At 37.6% G+C, this 22,273-nt stretch overlaps 1 protein-coding gene across 4 annotated transcripts in view; it reads left to right on the top strand.

Moving 5' to 3' along the window:
• Positions 1-22,273, top strand: part of DLGAP1 (DLG associated protein 1) — a 416,456-nt gene that overhangs the window by 233,568 nt on the left and 160,615 nt on the right. The window contains exon 1 of one of the 4 annotated variants that reach the window (XM_032987690.2): positions 14,125-14,212. The exons of the other annotated variants lie outside the window; for them this stretch is intronic. The gene's annotated coding sequence lies outside the window, so the exon portion shown is untranslated. Of the gene's footprint in view, positions 1-14,124; positions 14,213-22,273 lie in introns of those variants that run through there. 4 annotated transcript variants of the gene reach the window in all.

The raw sequence follows: 22,273 nt of genomic DNA, 5'->3' as shown, positions 1-22,273 counted from the left end.
ACAATGAGGGTGGTAAGAGCCTGGAACAGGTTACCCAGAGAAATGGTGGATCCCCCCTCCCTGGAAGGGTTCAAGGCCAGGTTGGATGGGGCTCTGAGCATCCTGGTCTAGTGGAAGGTGTCCCTGCCTGTGGCAGGGGGGTTGGAACTAGATGATCTTTCAAAGTCTCTTCTAACCCTAACCAATCTGAGATTTTGTGATCTTGCAGAATTTTGAAAGAGTATTAATAATAGCTCAGGTGACCTGGTAAATTCAAATTGTGTGAGCATATCTTGTCCTCCTAAATTCTTCCAATGGGTATTTTTTTATCTTGCTCAAATAGCAGATACTTATTTTTAGAATTGTTATGTATTATTGTGCTCAAGAACAGGGAAGAAAGCTAAGTATTTTGAATTTAGGAATTTATGTCTTATATTTTTGTGAATTTTGGAGATATTTCTCATTCCTCCCTACAAGTTCACCCTTCTCTAGAATAGACCTAGAGAGCTTCCCAGGGGTCAGCTCAGGCACCTCTTAAAGAAAGATTTTCTGGATACTTTTTTTTCTAATTCCTTATGTGCCACCTCTTAACTTTGTTAAAATTATTACTGAGTAGGATTGATTTTCTTCATTTTATTGCAGGGGTGTCTTTTAAAGGCACTTCATAGGTAACCATTTTTAATTTAGTCTTATTTTTATTGAGCCTTACCTCTGTGAGTTTATCTACCACTTAGATCACAGAGGGCAAATACATAGTTTCAAGCCACAGCTGATGGTAGTTAGCTTATAAATACATATATCTGTGAAGTTCATGGCTCAGGATGCCACAGGAAGTATTACAAAGGTCTTACAAAAGACTCAGTCTCCATTCATTCTTATACAACCTGTATTATGTACAAAAGTATAGGAAAGACACTAATGTCCAAGTTTTCTGTTCTCAATGGGCTGGGCACATCCTGGCTTTGAAAAGGAGTTTAACTTTATTCCTTGTATCTAGCCTAAAAAATAGTTTGAAAAAAAAAATTTACAAATTCTCACTCTCCAATTAAATTTAATGTTACAGTGTTTCTAAATGTGTGATTCCAATCAACCAAATATCTTGGGAAAAACAATTAGGCTTTATATCACATTCTGGCTTTGCACAAAAATCCAGATGATATGCTCAGAAGTTCATGCCAAGAAAGAAAATAGATTGTTTCCAAATAAAATGCATCTTTGATACAAGTCTACCATTTATAAAGCAAAGGGAGATTAAATGCTTTAGCCCAAACACCTTGAATTTTCCTGAATCCTTAACAAAAATTCCAAATATACAAAGGATGCCTTTCTTTTTGCTTTTTGAATGCACTGAAAAGCATTAAAAACATTACTCAAACTCATTTGTGATATATTTCTACATGGTCACTTGTTGTGCAAAGAAATATGAATTTAGATTACAAGATGTTTATCTTCTTGCACATATTTTTGCTTAAATTATTTATGAAATCTCTTGTGTGAAGACAAGAAAATTGCACTTTTGGAATCAACAGGGTTGTTTTGTTATTCCTTAAGGTGCTTTGCATCTAAGTGTCAATGTGTGCCTCTCCAACTCTACTCAAAAGTTTTTTCAAAACCTGTTTTAAGCATGCAATATATCATCAAGCTGGACACTTGATAGAGTGTCCGGCCCCACTGAAGTTGTCAGCAAAATGTCCTTTGGCTTCAAGAGACAACAGAAAGAATCTGGTAGGTTTTCAAATATAACTTAAGTTACATCAGCAGAACAGTGCAGATGCAAGCCATCTCATTTCTCCTGTTATGATGCCTGGTTCAGCTGGAAACTTCTCAGGCTTACACGGAGCTCACCATAAGACCAGATTTTCATTCTTTACATGCACCATCAGGAAGGGCTAGTTTCAAATGAAAGTGAAATTTCCACCTACATTTCAATCTAAACAAGTTTGCCTTTTTCTTAGTGCGGTACATAGACATCTGAGATTCTTCATTCTCAAATTGAGACACTTGTCAATTTAAGTCTTAAATTCTATAAGTAAATAATTTCTTTAGGCTCAGGGAATATAGAGTACTAACATCTGTTGAGTTCATAAGAGCAACTGACTTCTCATCATACTTCTTCCTTGGCATTTTTTACCTGTCTTATCAAAACTGCAGACCTTGCCAGGAGTACAAGGAATAGTTGTAAAAAACAGCAACATAGAGGAATACTAAGGTTTCATACCAGCAATGCAATGTTTTTTGCTTGAGGGTATTTTATTCCAAATTCAATCAAAGGGACACTTTTTTGCAAAACTTAAAATAATACTCATGTTTTGAAGCTAAGTCTTACTTTGAGCACATCTGTAGTGGGAACTGGGGAGGATGTAGTAGAGAAATCTGTACAGTGGATATGTGGCCTTGCTGGGATTGAAAAAGTAGCAGAGTAGCAGTTAAAGCTTTAATGGAAATCACAGAGCAGCTCATTTTGGAGCTGTTTGCTTCCCTGCAGCATGAAGACTCATCTCACTTGCAACAGGCACTGCCTTAATGGAGATCCAAACTTTTAAGTCATTGCTTACATCATTGTGACAAAAATAATGTTGCTCAAGGTTCTTTGCTATACCAGTGCTTTAATTTCTAATCCTTAACAGATTTAAGTATTTTCCTTTATATATCTTACTAGAGTACAGCAAAATCTCATTTGAGGACTAATTCAGCTGCAAGCATTGAACCAAAAGTACTAATTGTATGCTCTGAACAGTGAATATATACTTACTTGCCATTTGCTTTCCAGCACATGGCTTGGTCAGTTATGTCTCTAATTTAAAGAGATTAAGACAGTTTAGCAGCCGATAGAAAACTGGAAAATCACAGCAAGATTTCCCTCTGCATGAAGTATTTCAGCATTGAAGCATGCTGGAACAGTACCATATGTGGCTCAGGAGGTGCGGACATACCACAGCTTCTGTGGTAACAGTATTCCTTTGGTGTGGTTGTTCTAGTACTCCAAAGGTCTTTTCTCTGTCCTGTGCATTATTCCACATTCAAAACAATACTTTTTGTGTTAGGTGAACTTCCTAGCAGTACAAGAGTGAGGGTTAGATCAGCCTTTGTGGAAACAGTAGTAAACATCTAGAGATCACGTAAATTGAGATGAAAGTGAATTACAAAGTTATTACATGACAACAGCTGTGGCACTGAGATGAAATTCAGTAGTGTCCATAAATTTCAGTACTTGTTTAATGATAGGACAGTTTCTTGATATTCTGTAATCCATTATTTGATGTCAGTGAGGAGACCAGATACTCAAAGTTACTTCATTTTGTGTTATAAGAACAATTCTAGACAAAACATAAGATGCAAAATGGTTCTCAGGAACTTAAAATGCAACTGAAGCAAAAGTAGTCCAAGCTCTAAAAAGCAAGAGCACACCTGAGCAGTAAAATGCTGAAACACCACATGTGTCTGAGTTTCCCACTTAAAGTTTTCCACACATCCAAACCTGTGTTACTGTATGTTTTTACACAGTCAGTGTCTTGGCTGGACCAACAGTGGGATCCACAAACTAAACTGAAGGTTTGCTAGGTAGACTCAGAACATGCTTGGAATATGCTGAACTAAGATGAAAAAGAAAATATATGCCTGGAGAAGAAGGTAATGATGATGTTTTGGGAAATGATACAAGATTTTTGCCTAGTAGCCTCATTAGAGTACTCACCTACGTGGTGCAGCACCTGGATTCTGGATGTCCGTCAGCCTCATTGTGTGCATTAAGTACCCCAACTTCCCAGCACTTACTATTCCCTCTGCTGAGCTTACAGGGTCACTGTGCAATCAAGAATGCAAATTTTGAGGAAGCAGAAAAGAAGCAATTTGGGTGACCAGCTGGAATAGGTTCTAGGTTTTGCATCCCAATTTTTTTCAATGGTTACAATGAAAGAATTCTCTTTGAATACTTGTAAATACAGTTTAGGTTTAATTATCTAATTGACAGTTATCTGAATACCATCAGATGCCAAAACAGTCTCTGAAAAGAATCATAAAACCGGTTAATTAAGTGTTAAAAGTGACATGAACAAACATATGCCAAAAATAAAAACAGTGACTCAGGTAAACATTGTCAGGAGTTAAATTGTATGTTGTGCTGCACAGATTCAGTGGTGTTGCTTCATGGAGAATTGTGGCTGTAGCATATTGTGGCAACAGTCCAGGTGGACTCTGACATGCTTGAACTGTTAATTCTATTCAGATCTGCCAAATGATGTACCTTCTGGTAAAGACAACAAAGGTTCTGTGATAGGAATAGGAGCAGGGTTGTATATGTGTAGAAGACTCAGGAAATTGCTTTTTATTCCTGTTGTTTTCTTCTGCACACACATCTTCAAGGAGCATATCAGTATAAAGAGTTTGTGTGTGTGTAATCATGAAGCTTCTCATGGGGATCTGACTGGTCTACCCTAAGCCTCCCTTAGATGTGACCCCAATCTAACTTTATGGGGCAGAATTTATAATTGAAACCTCAAACTGGGACAGAACTTCTCAAAAGTGTAGAAAACTTCTTAAAAACTGTGATACATGATGGATACAGCCTCTGAAAGCAGACTGCAGGCTGCCTGTTTGGAAATTGTTTGAAGAGGAGTTGGAAAAGATCTGTCCATGACTCTTTTTGGAAATTGCTCTTTCAGAGTGGTGCTGTTTGCTCTCAGCTTAGTATAATCATTCTTGGTGATGAGACAGCATCCTTTACTCTCAGGGAGAGCTCCTTTCCTGTGAGAAAAGAGGATTTCTTACAAAATGTTCCCTTTCCATTTATGGGGTTTTTCAGCAATGCACTGACTTGGGCTTTTTGTAATAGTGCTATGATGGAAACCAAAACAACTTTCTGGCTCATACTCCAGGAGGTGCTAAGTAACCGGAATCTTTTGTTTGTCATTCCTTGCTTGACTAATGCCTATGTTTCTTAGCTTTTCACTCTTGAATGCAAAGATATGTTTAATAAAATGAAGATTGAAAACAGTAAAAAAAAGAAAAATATTAATTAAATCCATACATTTTGGGACTTCATTTATGGCCTTGCTAGGCAGAATATAATGCAGATTTAATTCTCTCATGCTTGGACAGGAAGTCTTTGCCTGGCCTTAGGAGAACGGTTACTGCATTTTGTGACTTTATTTAAAAATGGACCAGGAAATAAAATACTTTTGTCTGTAATAGAGTCAAGTATAACCTATTAAGTTACCATGTCTTTTACAATTCCAAATGTGCAGGGACATTTTGCTTAATGTAGCACTAGAGAAAGTGATTAGAGTTTTTTTTAATTATTATTGAAAGCTCTTTTTCTTTTTCTTGTATTCTCTTTGAACTAGTGCAAGTAACAGTTTAAAATGTGTCAGAAGTTATTCTAACAGGAATGGGCACTGACCCAGAAACCCAGTGATCATTTACAAATTTAAACAGAATAGCACCTTCTTTTAATGTGAAATCCTAGCTCCATTCAACTTCTTAACACAGATTTTATTCATTTTGCTGTGCTTTTAAAGCACTTACTGCTTTTCCATTGGGAAGGGCATCATCTATTATTTATCTATAGCTTCAAGCAGCCTTTTTGCATGCTTCTTTCAAATATGAAGCAGCCAGGACTATTTCAGCAGGAGAGTGAGTTTTATGGAACATAAGACTCAATCTAAAAGTTTTCAAGTAACATCTATGTATTTGTACAGATCTATTTTTAATGCTCGATTTTCATTTTGTTTTACATAGGTAAAACCTCTGGGCATCATTTTAGGGAAGTACATATGCAAATGTTTTTTGGATTTTGATGTCATTACAAGTTCCCTTCCTTATAGAAAGATGTGTGTGCTGTCTTATGACTTTAAACATAAGGAATTCCTTCTCTCTCATAGGCCTTTAAAAATTAGAAACACCGAGTAGTTCTGTAGTCTATCTTTGATAGTGTGGCAGAATTGCCTTTATCATTTCCGTTTGTTAGCAGATGTTGATCCTCAGAGGAAAAAATAGATTGGTATCATTGACCTGATAGAACAGGGACTTACTATGCTACTCAGATGGAAAGGAAGTATGGTTGGCCACCAGAGAAGAATCAAGGCTACAACTAAAGCTATTTTTGGTTAAGTCTTCTGGAAAAAGACAAACTGAAGTATTAAGTACCTCAGTTGACTTGTGATATTGCATTGTTCAAGTGAGGTTATTTTAATACAGAAAATCCTACCCTTCATATAACACATTATATCTGGTGCAACAATATGAAAAGGAAAGAGTGCATTGTCCTGTGTTGCAGCTTTACTCCAGCTGTTTACATATTTCCAAGATTCTGAGCACAGTCAGGTAGCAGCTGTTTCTTATTTTCAGTTCCTAGAGATCTGGCTTTGCTTCATTTTGCTTTCTAAGTTTGCTACAAACTAGGACCCAAAATGGTCAGTATTCAGTCTCAGTCCAATGCATAGTATCTTGTAGTTTATCAATCTCCCTTATTACTACAGGGTTGATAAGTACAGTCTCAGAAGCATTTGCATTGCTTCATAGTAGTACCACTTTAGATTATGATGGGTTTAGACTGTTTTGTAAATTATGTATTCCTACTTCGCTCTCTGTCTCAATCCTCCAGTATTACGTTTACAACAAGATACAGAGTCCACAAGTATGCATGGAGGAATAGACCAGTAAAGATTTTTTTAAGTTAGAAAATGCCATAAACATTTCAAAGTTTTTCCCCTTTCACGTGAAATATGACACCAAACTTTTGTATTTGAGATATGATTTGGGAGACTTTGTCCTCACTTGTTTGGAATGTATAGCATATCTCAGACACGGGTTGGTTGCTCATGAGTAAATTTAAGTAATTTTTTCATACAGAGTGAAAACCCACCATAACCATTGTGCATTTGTAATCCTTGTATCACTTTATTACTTCATTCACATACAGAAGCACAGAAAAAACAAGGTTGGAAGGAACCTCTGGAGATCATCTGGTCCAACTTTCTGGGTTGGACCTAGGGCAAGGCTTGGATTAGGCTATCCAAAGTCCAGTCAGGCTATCTTGAATGTGTGCAATGGAGGAGATTCCACCATTTCTCTACATAACCTGTTCCAGTGTTTAATTGTTCTCAAAGTGAAGAATTTCTTTTCTTATGTTCAGATGGAACTTGCCCTGAAGCAATTTGTGCCCTTTGCCCCTTGTCTTATCACCAGTCATCCATGTGAAGAGAGTGCCTCCATCTGCTCTATGACTGCCTTTTAAATATTGCAAGACTGTGGTTAGATCCCCCTGAGCCTTCTCTTCAGGCTGAACACAGCCAATTCCAGCGATAGTTCTTCTTATGTCAAATTCTCCAAACCTGATCATCTTAGTGGATCTCCACTGGATGCCCTTGAATTTTCCATGTCTCTCCTGAAATGGGGAGACCAGAACTTGGTAGAACAGAACAGGATACAGCGTTTCAGGTTTGGCCTAACAGGTGCAGAGCAGATGGGACAATCCCACATCCCTGCATCTGCTGACTGTACTCCTGTTGATGCAGCCTGGGACACGTTGGCCTCTTGGCTCATGTACAGCTTGTTGTGCACCGGGACCCCCAGGACCTTTTCCACTGAACTGCTCACCCCGCAGGCAGACCCCAACCCATACTGCTGTGTGCAGTTATTCAGGACGCAGGAGTTCACATTTATCTTTGTTAAACCTCATGCTAATCTTCTTGTCCCAATCTTCCAGAGGGTTGACATGTTTCTGTGCAGCGGCTCTTCTGGCTTATCTATCTGTCCTTCCACTCTGGTGTCACCCACAAATGTGGTGAGGGTTCAGTTGCTCTTGTCACCCAGATCATTTCTAAAGATGTTGGATGGTACTGGACCCAGTATCCACCCTAATCAACTCCAGTGATGACCAGCTGCCAGTTGAACTTTAAGCCATTACTCACTACCCTTTGAGTCCAGCAGGTTAGCTAGTTTTCTACCCATCTTGTGGTCCATCTGTTCAGTTAATTTCATACCTGCTTGTCATAACAACATGTGCATGAGGCAGCACGCTGGAGATGCTGCATGTACATGCAGATATACATACGTGTATACAGAGTATATGTCCCAATATAAATGTTCTGTTTTATCAATACTGTGTTATCAGTTTAGTTCTTTGGCAGAAGTTCATGAATAATCTCTGTCGACAAAAATTGTTGGTCTAGTAAGAAAATTCTGAAGATAATTAAATTCCAGGTTATTATTTCCTTAAAATCACTTAAAGACTCTTCATAAAAGTATTAAGATAGTAATTTTGCTCCATTGGCATTTAGAGCATTTTGCTTCCTTCATTTTAGGAGTCCAGTGTTACAAAAAAAAATCAAATTACAATAAGTTTAAGCAGCTAAATCATCTTTCTGAAATATGTCTATTTGTTTTATTGATGCCTTAATTATCACCCATGCTACTGAAAGTGTTTCTGTCTTTGTGACAGGTTCTAGTGGATTCTTCATATTGGACAAAAGGATCCATTGTTAAAGCACAAAGTAACACCAAACCAAGTTTTTTTCTGTACAATTCCATTCTAACTGAGCTTTCATTTTATGAAATGACATGCAGCCCATTACATTATTTTGCATGAAGCACAAGCGGTCTGCTTCTTAAAGACATATAGTAAATTACATCAGTCATTTCTAACTGTGGATGTCAGATTTTGCCCAGACAAATGCATTGTATTTTTGTTTGCCAACACAACAAATGAAGTGCAAGTCAAGGGACCAACATGCTGTGGTATCAGATGCTCAGCAATAAACATCTTCCAGTGAAGATGTTATCAAACAAGAGGATACCTACTGCTATTACCTCAAAGGGAGTAATATTTTCTCATACAGTTGTTGCTAATGAAAGCAATTATGTGTTCAGATTTTCTTCAACCTTTGGAGTGCTAACAGGAAGAAAAATTGTAACTTCAGAACCCTGAAGCTGGAGAGAACTGACTCTGTTGACCCCTGGATGTAAGACACAGGGAGGTCTAGCATTAACATACCACCTGTCACTCCTAATTTAATATGCTTAGTCTTACTCAGTCTTAATAACACAAGGGAATGTAGCAACCTGAAAGGCTTTGTAAGCAGTATATGTTATGCAGAAATTTCCTCAAATAGGGAAGTTCCTTTCAACTCCATTCTTTAGTTGGCGGAGAGATTTAGAGCGCATAATATTAATATAGATGCTCTAGACACTGGAAATTCACATGCTCTAGAAGCTGTGAATGAGTGCTTCAAAAGAAACTTTTAAATTAATGTTCTCCTAGTTATAATGGACTCACGGCTCAAGTAATTGGTCAAAGTCCACTCCTGTTTTTCAGTAAATTATTTGGAAGGAGATAAAAAATTATCATTTAATATTTTGTTGATCTTTCATCCAGGTTTCAGTGGAGGTTATTTTCAAAATTTGTGCTTAGTTTGTTGCGATCTGGCTTTTGTGAAAGGAAGACAAAATACATTTTACTATGTGTCTGCTAGAAATTCCTTATGGGTAAGTTATCCCAAAGAAATACCAATTTCTATAACCTGTTTTTCTTCTTCCAGAAATAAACTGTTGAGGCCCTCAATGCATGTAATACATCTGATTGGAGCATACATTGGCAATGATATCCAGCAAGTCTGTGCTCACTAAAGCTACATTGTCATGTTTCCATAGTGGATCTGCTGCCAGAATAGCATAAAAAAGCTTTTAAGCAGATGGGAATTGAGCTTTGTATGATTACTTTATTTTAAATTCAAAGTTGCTTATTACACACGCTGGCTTACTCCTGTTAAACAGTGGTTTACAACCCAATTGTCTTGAGTTGTGAGAAAAAAATTCTGTGGTTTATATGATTTCAGTGGTGAGATTCCATCATGTTTCCTGTGTGGTTTCCACCTTCTTTTTTCAATTCCAAAATATTTTATGTTTTATTGTTGTGACCAGCCCCTAGAGTAACGATTGCCTCAGAATCAGTTAACCAAGATCTTAACACATATGCAATTTGTTACGATATTCTCATTTTGCTAACATGGTAAGAAACTCTGTCGAAATTTATAGGGGAGCAAATAGATAATTTTCTAGTCAGTCTTCCAGACCAACCACTTTCATAGGCTGTAGTGTCACTGACCCTTCTGCTGCTCAACCAGGATCCATCTGCCAGACACTGGTCGTCCTGTACAAAGACTGGCTACACAAAAATGAATCTACTCAGACTGTTATACTGTTATTTTTTTACTGGAGAACTTCACTGTGTGATATCAGATGTCTCCACTACTCTTTATGCTATTTGGTCTCCCTGGGTGGGGTTCTGCTTTTCTGGAGGAATAGTGGTGCTGTAAGCATCTGCCCTCCTCTCTAGGGACAGGCAAGACTCCCAGGGGAGACATTCCCTTTGTAAGGGAAAATGATCCATTAGGCCCCCAACAGTACTTAAGTATTCATTCCTTGACAGGAATTTCTTATCCTTTAGGAGAAGATTATTTTGATATCAAAACCATAAAATTCGTTGGCTGTTCACAGTCCTTGTTTTAGCCTCCCAGTTAAGCTGCATATTTAGATAAATGTGTTTGAAGGACTTAGGCCAGTTGAAATCAGACTGAGATGCCTCATGTGCTTCTGATCTGCCATCTAGAAATGTCCTCAATCAATCCCTTGTCTTCCTAAAGTCCTGAGTAGAACCAGACTGAATTCATAACAAATCTGTTTTTCTGGTTTTGTAGACTTTCCAAGGAGACACGGTGATGTATAATTATTTTTTTCTTAAAAAATTCTCTGAGTAACTCTTGCTTTTACTATTACTTGCAGATAGCTCACGATATATTTTTGGCCAAATAAGGATGTCAACATTTGCTGTAGATTTTAATTTAAACTGAGATACGGACTTATTCTAATAAATGGCAGTAGCATCTAAAAAAGAGTATCTGGTATCTTTTCTTAAACTTTTATGTATTTTTGCATTAAAATACACTTTTGAACATGTAAGAGGAATGGAAATATAATAGTTTTCTCCTGATACATTTTAAAATAACTGGAATAAATACTATGCAGTTCCAAGCATTATTTTTGAAATAATTTACAATAAAATAATGAAGATAAATGAAAAGAATATACATAAGAAACAGCTTAGAGTGACGTGAAAGAAAGCCTTATTTCTATCATTCAGAATTAGAATTGCTGCTCTAACTATATCCCAGACTGCATGAGAGAGAGCGCTTGGAAAACAGCACCATTGACAGAGAGAGAGGAAATTTTCTTTCTTCCATTCAGAGCTCAGAGCACTTCTATAGCCTTTGCGACAAAATCTTGTGTTGGTTTTTTCTAGCAGCTGCCATCTGTGTTTTGGATTTATTAAGTGAATTTGTTTCCCTGAACAAAACAAAACATCATTCAGGCTTCAAAAATGAGTAGACAGGTGGTCTTCATAAAAGATATTTTTCCCATTGTGTTCTATACCACCATTTAGTCTAATTATCCCTATCATCTCACCCCTCATATTGTGATTTTTTTCCCCCAGAGGAAAGAAATAAAGGCATTTCTTTTTGAGAACAAAGAATTAACTTGGAAATTGTACAAAAAAGCAACATTGCCCATTGGTAGCCTTGCAGAAATGCTTTGGCAACAAAATAAAGGACAAAAAAGGGCATTTAAAACCTAGTAAATTAAAAAAAAAAAAAAATCTAAATTATTTTCAGGTTCTGTGCCTGTCCTTGAGTTTCTCTGCCAGTTCACATTAGCTTTTTATAACTACTTGTGCTAGAAGTCTAAATGAGGGAGGAATGCTCATTCAGTTGTGGGGGAAAAAATGCAATGCTCTCTGTGGGGCTGTAGGAACAGTGCTGTACATTAGGAAATAGAAATAAAAATTGTATTTCTAACTTCCATTAAAAGAGGGAGATTACTGTGTTATAATATCATAACTTGGCTTTTGATACTTCTTTGATTTCCACTTCTTTCCTCCCCACCCCACCCCCTGCCAAGACTACCACTATAGATGCGTTTAGCACTATCAGTGCCTAGCCAAATTAGAAGTGATCAGCTCCAACAGTGTATTTCTATTAAATATATCCATTACCCTGCATCCCCAAAGAAAATTTTACAGCCCATTACAGCCCACTCCCTTGCGTGAAATGGTGAGAACGCCAAGAGCAACCACTGAGATGAATTGTTATCGTGTGTTTCATTTGGCTTTTAAAGAAAAGAGAAAAGAAAGCTTGGGCCAAGTTCTTAGACATGTGATATCTTTCAGCTGCCTTTAGGTAAAAATAAGCTGAGGTTTCAGGTGTTTCTGTCCCTTAAACACTAAACAAAATACACCAATTTCAGTGCATATTCCCATATGCTCACATTTTAATAATGTGCTTTCTAGAAGCATTCATCCTTACATTGTTTTTGTGACTGCTAACAAAAGAAAATTCCATCAATTAAATGTGTGCAAAGAGTGAAAACTTAAGAGCGTCTAAGCATTATTCAAATGAGCTGGAATAAATAAATGTGTAAATCTATTGCATATATCCAAGTCTACTTGGACATTTTCACCATTAATGATTAGAAAAATCTCTCAACTCAGTCCCTCAGTGGAGGGGCTAAGAAATTAGAACAACATTTTTAACAGAGCATAGGGTGTTATTATGTGGGAAATGCTAAGAAACAAGCCAGGATTAAAAAGAGAACAATTGCAATGGGAGTTCAATTCCCCTTTTTGTGTATTAATCAGCTTTACAATCTATTCAGTTATATAAATGAAGGAAGAGAGCACTCCACATCCCTTTCGGTCACTTTGGTCACAGCCATCTTCACAGCAAAGATCCACCCTGAGGGGGATGAGTCCCGGGTCTACTGTGGTATAAACTTAATAAAACAAACACACACACACAGCAATGATAACTGAAAGGACAGGCAGTTATTGGTGCTTTTGTTAAGAAAACATGCTCCTATTGCAAAGAAGGGGTGGGGCAGACTGAAACCCTTCTGCTATTAGATAATTTCAAGTTCTTGTGATATATAATTAGAAAACCTACAGGTACTATATAAACCCTCCTTCTTCAGAAGACATTACAGAGGTAAAACACAATAGTTCTGCTTCCTACAAAGCCTGAATTACTCCACAGTTTAGGTACAGTTGCCAGTATAACTGAATTTGAACTCAGACTCGATTGAATCTGCACAATGGATGAGAGAATCTGTCTGCAAGGATTGTTGTGTGAGAAATTGGGGAGGGGGATTCTCAATAAGTAGCATGAACAATTTATTGGGTGGTATCACATCAGGGTTTTGCCCAATTATTTCATTTAGTCTTCATCTCTCAAAAAATGGCAAATGTGAGAGTATCTGGATACTTGTGCGGTTGAAAGCTGTGTTCTGGGAAACATGTAGGGTTAAATTAATGAAATGTATAAAGAGAGGGCAAGCTAGAGGGAAACCAGGGCCAGAACTTATGTGGTTACTTTCCATCAGTGATCAAAGTTATCCAATAAGAGACTGTATTGCCCTCTAGAAACACATCTTGAGTACACCATGGCTGAGAGTATATTGACTAAGAAAGATGAAGATTGAACACAAGCACATTCTACTTTCCCTCCCCATTCTCCCCAGAAAAATAAGTTATCATTCTGGTAGTGAGAAAAATGTGAGAGAATCAGTCCTGCAGACACCAAAGTCAGTGAAGAAGGAGGGGGAGGAGGCGCTCCAGGCATCAGGGCAGAGATTCCCCTGCAGCCCCTGGTGAAGACCACGGTGAGGCCGGCTGTGCCCTGCAGCCCATGGAGGTTAGCGGTGGAGCAGATCTCCACCTGCAGCCCATGGAGGTTAGCGGTGGAGCAGATCTCCACCTGCAGCCCATGGAGGACCCCACGCTGGAGCAGGTGGACATGTCCTGGAGGAAGCTGCAGCCCATGGAGAGCCATCACTTGAGCAGGCTCCTGGCAGGAGCTGCAGCCCATGGAGAGAAACCCACTCAGGAGCAGGTGTTCTGGAGCAGTCTTTTCCTACAGGACTGTACTCTGTGGAAGGGAGCCATGCGGGAGCAGTTCTTGTAGAACTGCAGCCTGTGGGAAGGACCCATGTTGGAGCAGTTAATGAAGGACTGTGTCCTACTGGAGGACCTACACTAAAGCAGGGAAAGAGTGTGAGGATGAAGGAGTGGCAGAGAAAACTGTTACAAACCGACAACAACCCTCTTTCCCCTTCCCCCCCGAGCCACTGGTGGTCAAGTAGAAGAGTTGGGAGTGAAGGAGTGAAGTTGAGCCTTGGAAGAAAACAGGTGGGGAGAAGGTGTCTTTGGTTTTGTTTTTATTTCTCATTGCCTTACTCTGTTATTCATTGTCAATAAATTAAATTAATTTCCTCAGATTTGGTCTGTTGTTCCCATGATGGTTAATTGGTGAGTGTCCTGTCCTGTTGAGGAGAGGAAGTGAAAGATCAGTTTTGTGGGTGCCTGACAGTCAGCCAAGGTTAACCCATAACATTTACTCATTGTCCTCTCCACTGTGTGGTAGGTAGCATGCTTGTTCAGTGCCTTTCCATCAGTTGTATTATAGGCATTTCATTTTGTCCTTACATTGCTAATGATTAATGGACTCTGAAATATTTACAGAATTATCAGGACCAACAGGCTTTCAAATACTTCCCAGAAACTGTTGCACAGTAATATATTAATCACTTTGACTAGGTCAAAATAGGGATCATGCATCTTTTCTGAAGTTCTTTATATGACATCTTTTTTAAAAACTGTTAGCCAAATAATTCTTTCTCCTAGTAATACAGCATAGTCTACCTGACATACCTTTTTATGTCTATACATAGCCCATTTTTGAATCGTTATAGCAACAAACAAGTTGTGTATGTGAGAAAGTTCTACCATGTATACAGCACATCCATATGTTCAAGACATAATTTTTCAGAGCTAGAATTGCATAGCTTTGTGTTTTCAAAACATTTGCATTGCATTTGCAAATGTAAGTAAGCCCTGGGATTGAGGAACTCTGTAAATGGCGCTGTTAAAACCTAAGTTTCGCCAGTTTTTAAGTCTTCAGTCTGGGAAATACTCACAAGAATGGATAAGATGTGTCTGGCAAATTTTATATCCTTGTTTTAAAGTACAAAGGAGCTGATGTACATAATTTTCAAATATCACCAGATTTTTTTAAAATGAGCAAAACAACATATTTTACCTAGCTTTGGTTGCAGAAATAGTGGGATTCTTTTGGATAAAATTTTAAAAGAATATTCAGAACAAAGGAAAACTCCCAATAATGGAAAATGTCATCTCATATTCACAGAGGTGTGTTAAGGTTATAGGTAACAGGAAAGGAATTGTTATAAGGTATTTGGCAGTCTTTGTAATAAGTGGTGCCACTTATCTCATATATAAAAAATACCATTGTGATGAAGAGTTTTAGTACCACCTGTTTGACACAATGGCATACTCAATCAATACTTCATACTACATTTTTACTAGTATTTCCAAGTAAGTTCTTTAGCTGTGTGAAAGCCAATGCAAGTTGTACCCAGATCTAATTCCCTCAAATTCAATGGTTCTCTCAGCTCAGTGCTTGCCTGGTCAGATACTGCCAGGACTAGGCCAATAAATGGATGAATGGGAGGTGAAAAACAAGCCCGCTGTTTACAGGTGCCTTTCGCAAAAATGGTGCTTAAATCTGAAAGGTTTCCAGAATTTGTAATTTTAAAATATACTTCAGAGAACTTACATTCACTTCTCTTTTAAGAGCAACAAATATTTGTTGCAGAAAAATGTTCCTTCTGCACTGCCATATTGGTTTCACCTTTGTGAAAAACACTGCATTTAAGCCACTATACTGCAAATTTATTTTAGTTTGTAAGGACATGTTCGAGTGTAGAGAGGGAATGACAGAAGAGTGGCAGCTCTGGCAAGATTTTGAATGCTGTGGGAACCTAGAACATGCTGAAGTTGACAGTGTGGAACTGGAATTTGCCTGTGTAATCTGATGATTGTCTGCAATATCAGAAAGATGTTATTAATGTATACTGTCACACTAAAGAACTTGAAACAGTCTGATACCACTTTAGGAAAAAAAAAAATTCAGAATATCAATTTGTCAATTTATCTGGAGATTTGGATGTGTGTTTATAGCAACATTTGCATATTTGGCTCATACCATATTAAATATCATATAGTTTCCTTCATATTACCTATCTATATATATCTGTGGGGACCTGACAAAAATGACATGGTGTGAAGCCTGAACTTGAATATGTGTCTTTACCGCCGTAAATACAGGAGTGCTTCATGAATGTCACCACTGTGCAAATGAGGCGCAGCAGAGAGCACATTGCCTCGAACTCTTCCCACAAGCAGTCTGCAAGTAACTGAAAAAATCAGCAACCTGCTGTTATCATCTGTCACAGTTCAGTTCTCCTTCCTTTTTATTTATTCCTCAGTTGCTGCTGATAATGTATCAAGATCTTTTCCTGTGGCACTGCTGGTGCTGATGGCAACCCATAGGTGTTTCTGTGGTAGCTGTGGATCCTGCCCTCATCTACTTGCTGCATTTAAATTCCGATTTATGTGTGAATGCTTTGGGTTTTTATAAAAAGAAATTATCCTCTTCTTGGAAAGAGAGCTTGTAGGTGACTATACTTGTCAGAGAAAGTAAAAAGGGAGTCTTGATATATCCCAAGACCAGACATGAGTGTTGCTGATTTGAATATAAAACCTGAAGAGCAGCACAGGCTTGCAGGAGTTGTTCTCTGGACTTCACAACAATTTGGCCAAAATGAAAACTTCAGGCTGCAGCATGAGATGGTAAAACAGAGGATTTGGGCCTGCTGGTCCCTTTGATTTTAATCCATGGAATTCACTGAAATGCTGGGAAAGCAAAACAAAACAAAACAGAAGTTTGTATGTTGAGTATTTTTATTGATTTGGCCCTTGGTTTTTTTTTTTATAAAACACTAACCTGCTTACAGACATTATAAATATGTTTATGGAAGTCTGGCGTTTTTCTGTAGGGTGAAAACGTAAGTTGGTGTGGGTGTTGCAGTAATCTACATGCAAACATAGTTTTCTACAGTATTATAAGATGATGAATAGATTTATTTTTAGCCTAATATATATAACAATGATACAAATATTTTAGTCATGTAAGTGTTCTGCAGTAAAAATGTTTTGTTGCCTCACTTGATAGGAAGGATGTTCTTCTTTCTTTGTCTTTTTCTTTTACATAGACAAAGAATTTTTTCAGTGAATTCCTTCCTGAAACCACATTAAATGTAATCTCCAGAAGTGCTAAAAGGCGGAAACATTTTTTTTTTTCCCTTCTTATTTTACATCTGACTTATTATATTGCAAATTCATTCTTATTTCACATTCCAACTATTGAAATGCAATAGTAAATTACAGGCATTGGCACATTTCACTGAACAAATTGTCATAATCCAAAAGTATGTATCTTTTAATAGGTAGGGGTTTTTTCCTTGCTGTGCAAGGAATGGGAATTTTAAAACAGCCTTTCAGAATACTAGCTGCTAGTTCCCATTAGCCTCCTACTAATGGGGATGTTCCCCTGTGCCAAGGTTTGATTCACAGGAGGTCTTATGGAGTTCCTCACGGTTGCATTACACCACTGCTGTGTGAAAGTTGCTACATCAAGGCTAGGAGAAGGACAGATGGGCAGCAAGGAATGCAATGAACAGTGTGGGAGACACTGTGAATCATCATTTTTGTTCCATGTCCTATTTGTAAACACCTAGGAGTCCCTTTGATATCTCTTAAACCAGTGAAGGGATAAGGTATTCTATAGATAATTCTGAATTCAGGACATAAATTGATTGAGCAATAAGTCTTCACTAAAAAAAACCCTTCCATGAATATAGAATAACTTACTTTAATGAGTAATGAATAGCAATAAGAGAATGCTGAGCTCATGTTTCATTTCATTCTTTTTATGCATAGATTATGGTATTCTTGAATGAAGAAGTTGCAAGTTTCACATTTATTCTGGTCACTGACAACTGCCCAGGGCAAAAAGACTTTCCATTTCAGAATCCAAAATTATCTGAAGGATTATCTAATATTTAGAAGACCAGTACTTCCAAATCAGTTGAGTAAATGAATATTCATGAAGAGGATGAATAAGAACATGTGTGAATGTGTTTGCATTGTCATGAGTATGGCAAGCAGATTTTTTCAAGATATGTAATGCACAAACCACAAATATCTCTCCCTCATGGGAATGCAGTATATGTGTACATTCTTGGTCTGATAATTGCTAAAATGTTAGATGTTCAAAACTATCTTCATAGTTCTTAGAAACTGCAGTATCTCTAAAACTTCCAGTGTTTTGCAATTTGTCAAGCATGGTCATAACACTTCAAACCCTCATTAAATTCACAGTGACATCAGTGACATGTTCTGTTATAGGCTTACAACTTCATCCAGTACACCTGAAGACTAGAATAAACGAACCTTAAAGACGTTGGCAGTATAACTCATGTTCATTCCAAGGTCTGTTTTCAGCAGTAGAGCTGCATGGAAGTACCTCTGTTAAAAATGCTTAGCAGAGCTAAGAGCTGTTAGGAAAACATATGTGTACAAAGTCAGAGTTTTTAAGAGTGGTTGCTCGGTCTCCACCAATAGTGTCTTGCTATGACCTATTTAAACATACCTATTTTTGTGCACCCAGTCTGGAGTGATCTTCATTCCAATATTTCCTTGTGCAAGCAGTGACTAACTTTCATGTGTGGGAACAAAGAGGGATGTAAAGACTTGTCAAAACAGTTAGGTTCCTGTAATTAATATGTTAAATACCGAATGTTTATTTTTTTATTTGTAGATAATAAAGAGAAGGTTTCCAGATTAAATTTTAAAGATATTTTACTTGGAATAATTTGTATTATATAAAATTTCTAATCGTTGTCATCACTGAATGATAATTTTAGCAAAGAATGTGATCAGTGTTTCAGAACGCTGTGCATGTAATTTTTTTGCTGAAGATCAAGCCTATATAGTGACGTGTAGTTTCTTTTTCAACTCCTGCCCCAAGTTATATGCTTAAAGTTTACAAGGGAGAAGAGGTAGTTAGAAGTGCTCCTTTACTGAAATTTTACATAGTTAATTGTTGCTTTCAGTTTTACAGAACATTTAAATATTAAGAAAAAATACATTGATGCCTGTCATGAAGACTAATTGGCTTTACAAGGATATTTCACTACAGTAATTGAAAAGGCGTCTAATTATAGTATGTTGGGTAATAATGTTTTTGGCCTATAAGATAGACCACAATAGTAATATGCCAGAAATAAACATTGCATATGTTTGCATTTACATTGCAACTAACAAAATTCTTTCCCCTGAGACTCCTCTGCTCATTGTTAATATTTAAAGAGGTTTTGATCAAATCATTCCTCTATGTCGCCAGTGCAAAAGAAAACTCAATTAATATGCCAAAAAATGGAAGGCAAACACTAAAATAATATTTTAAGCACTGTATTCAACTGTGAGTTTGGCGTGAACATTTTGTCCTCTATTTCACAAATATTTAATATTATGAATTTTTATTTGCAAATAGATTATTTTCATAGGATTATTCAGGTTAGTATAATTAATCATGTGTGTTTGCAGAATGATGGCTGTATATGTTAACCAGTATTTAACTTACTTTTTAACTTTTGTCCTATTTAATATTCTGCTTCTTGTTTGAAGTGGAACAAATGTACGGGTACATGATTGCCACTGTTATATCCGTAGCATTAGTTGGAAACCTTCCTAGATCTCAGAGTTGTAATATGGGTTATGTACTGGGATATAAATAACCAGGTCATCTTCAAAAGGAGGAACATTTTATATAGTCATATTTTTAGTTCATCCAGGGCTGCTAAAAGTTAGTTACTTAGTCAACTGCAATACCGGATAGTATATTCTGGTTTTCTTAGTTTCGTCAATATACTGCTAATTTGAACATTAAATTTCCGCTGCAATAATCTTCTATAGGGAAAATACATGAAAATGTACTAAATGGCTTGGTCATTTTGCAACATCTATGACAGCACTGCAGACTATTCCAGAATTTGTTTCAAGAGAGACCAAAGCTAGGTCATATGTTGTGCTATTCACCCTCTGTTTTTCTAAAGAAAAATAAACTTGAAATATCCAATTCCACCAGACCTGAAGTTTTCTCTTCCAAACAATACACAACATTTTTTCACAAAAGGTTCTGGGCAGTGTGTATCTTTCGCTAAAGCACTCCTGCCTGGGGAGGTCATGGAGATCAGGGTTTGCACAAATCACTGCCGTACAGCCTGCGTGAGTAGTAACAGAGTGAAAATCCCCAGTAGTGTCATCTGTTAGAGGGATTTTGCAGAACTGTCAGTCACATTCGCTTAACAGAAGGAAAGGGTATTCTGTTTCACACCTCAGTTCATGGTCTCAGAGGTGTAATCGCAGATCACATCGAGGGTTTCTCCAGGGAGGTACCACAGAACCTGACAGATGCGGAAGGCAGCAGCAGGCTTTTCTGTGGAAGTTGCCCGAGAGCTAGCCCTTCTTCCCTAAGTCCGGGAGGCTATTTGAAGTGGAAATAATTTTTCCACTGACACGAAGCTAGACTAGATATGCATGAACCATGTGCTTTGCTAATCTAGTCTAATGGCAGAAAGCCTAAACTACCCATATGCTTGCCGTGGTCTGGCATTGCAGAGACATGCTGACAATTTGGCGATAGTGACTGTTCCTGTGGGCGTCACTGAGACATTCCTGTTTCACTTTATCTCTTCAGTATCATATGATGTTCTGGGAAGCTGTGTACATTCTGTTTCTTCATGCTTCACAGAGAATGCGTTTACATACCCTGAACTCCAAGAAGTTAAGAAATATGTACCACGAGATGTAACTGACCGGGAGGTGAAACAGAAAAGGTTTTCTCCAGCTGGTAGTTTAATACCACCAGCCAATTTCTTTGCTTATTATTGTCTCTTCTGCCTCTAAGGCAGCCAAGCTTTCAATGGAGCATTTCATATTCCTCTCACTCCTCTTCATGTTTCTTATCATACTTCATTACATCTTACCTTTCAACCAGAACATTACTCTTTAGAACCATAATGCTGCTTATGTGTCCCTGAGCATGTACTTCTAAGGGCAAATCATCTTAAAGCAAAGGGAAGTTAACTGTGTGCTGAAGTTATCCGCAGAAGCAAAGGGAAGGATAATAACCCTTGCGTCATAAAAGAAAAAAAAATTACTATCTGTAAAGTTCATTTAGGATTGCACCTAGCTTGAGAAGAAGTCATATCATTAAGTGTTTAACAAAAAATATTCAGTTACTGACAATTAGAAATGCATTTACCGATTATTTTAGTTTCACAAAGGTCATCTAGTTGGTCATTCAAAGAGCTTTGATAGAAGGACCTTAGGTTAAGTTTGTTGCTGAATGTTCCTGCAGTGTTGTTGCATTCCAGGTAAATTTTGTCCATGATATCCTGGTTTTAGCCACACTATTCATGAGCAACTGCATGAAGATTGTTGGCTTAGGGCAATAAATGTAACTTTGTTATTCGGTGCATTTTTAACAAAACTGTTTTGCATTCTTGCCCTCATCCTGTTTTCTAATCACAACTAGTGTTGAGTTAAAAACAACACAAACAGTTGCTGGGGACTTCAGGCCATAGGAGAATGGTGATCACAAAGTCTGGTAACAAAAGAGGTTTACTGGCAGCGTGAGAAGGAGTAGGCAGAAGCCTAGATAATCTAGAAGATTACTCTAGTCTAAGATTTCCACGGGTTGCCTATTGAGAGTGAGTGCAGCCCCACCTAACCAACCAGAGCAGGATACTGCAGCAAACCTGTCCCTTAGATAAGGTGATGGCATATCCTCCAGGAGAACAACCAGGGTTGTGCTGTGAAACACGGGCATCACCCAGGATGCAATCACCTGAATCTGATCTCAGCAAGAAAATTACAACCTTCAGAACTTCTCACTTTGGCTGAGGTTTAAAATGTGTGGAACAAGGATTGATAAATTTTGACAGTTTGTTTTTCCAGATGCCATGGATTGTTTTAGCTACTTATGAGAATATATGTGAGCTACAATTTAAATTATAAAGGACTGTTTTGTTTTGTTACCTCCATGACTGTGGGACAACCAGGCTTGCTATAATAAATAAGCTTTCTTCAGGTAAAGGAAAGTGTTTCTATTAGTATCATTTTGGATTCAGAGCATCCATTAAAAAATCTTTACTGCTGAATTCAAATCTAAAAAAGTTCCTACTACAGTACATTCTAGTCTCTCGAGCTTCTGTCTATGAAATACAGAACTGTCAGGAAAAGGAGACAGACTTTTTACAATTG

The sequence above is a fragment of the Tyto alba genome, unplaced genomic scaffold (assembly GCF_018691265.1).
Source record: "Tyto alba isolate M040663 unplaced genomic scaffold, T.alba_DEE_v4.0 Super-Scaffold_27, whole genome shotgun sequence".
Lineage (NCBI taxonomy): Eukaryota > Metazoa > Chordata > Aves > Strigiformes > Tytonidae > Tyto > Tyto alba.
Note: the sequence above shows the minus strand (reverse complement) of the source record. Positions and strands in the feature narration are given on the sequence as shown.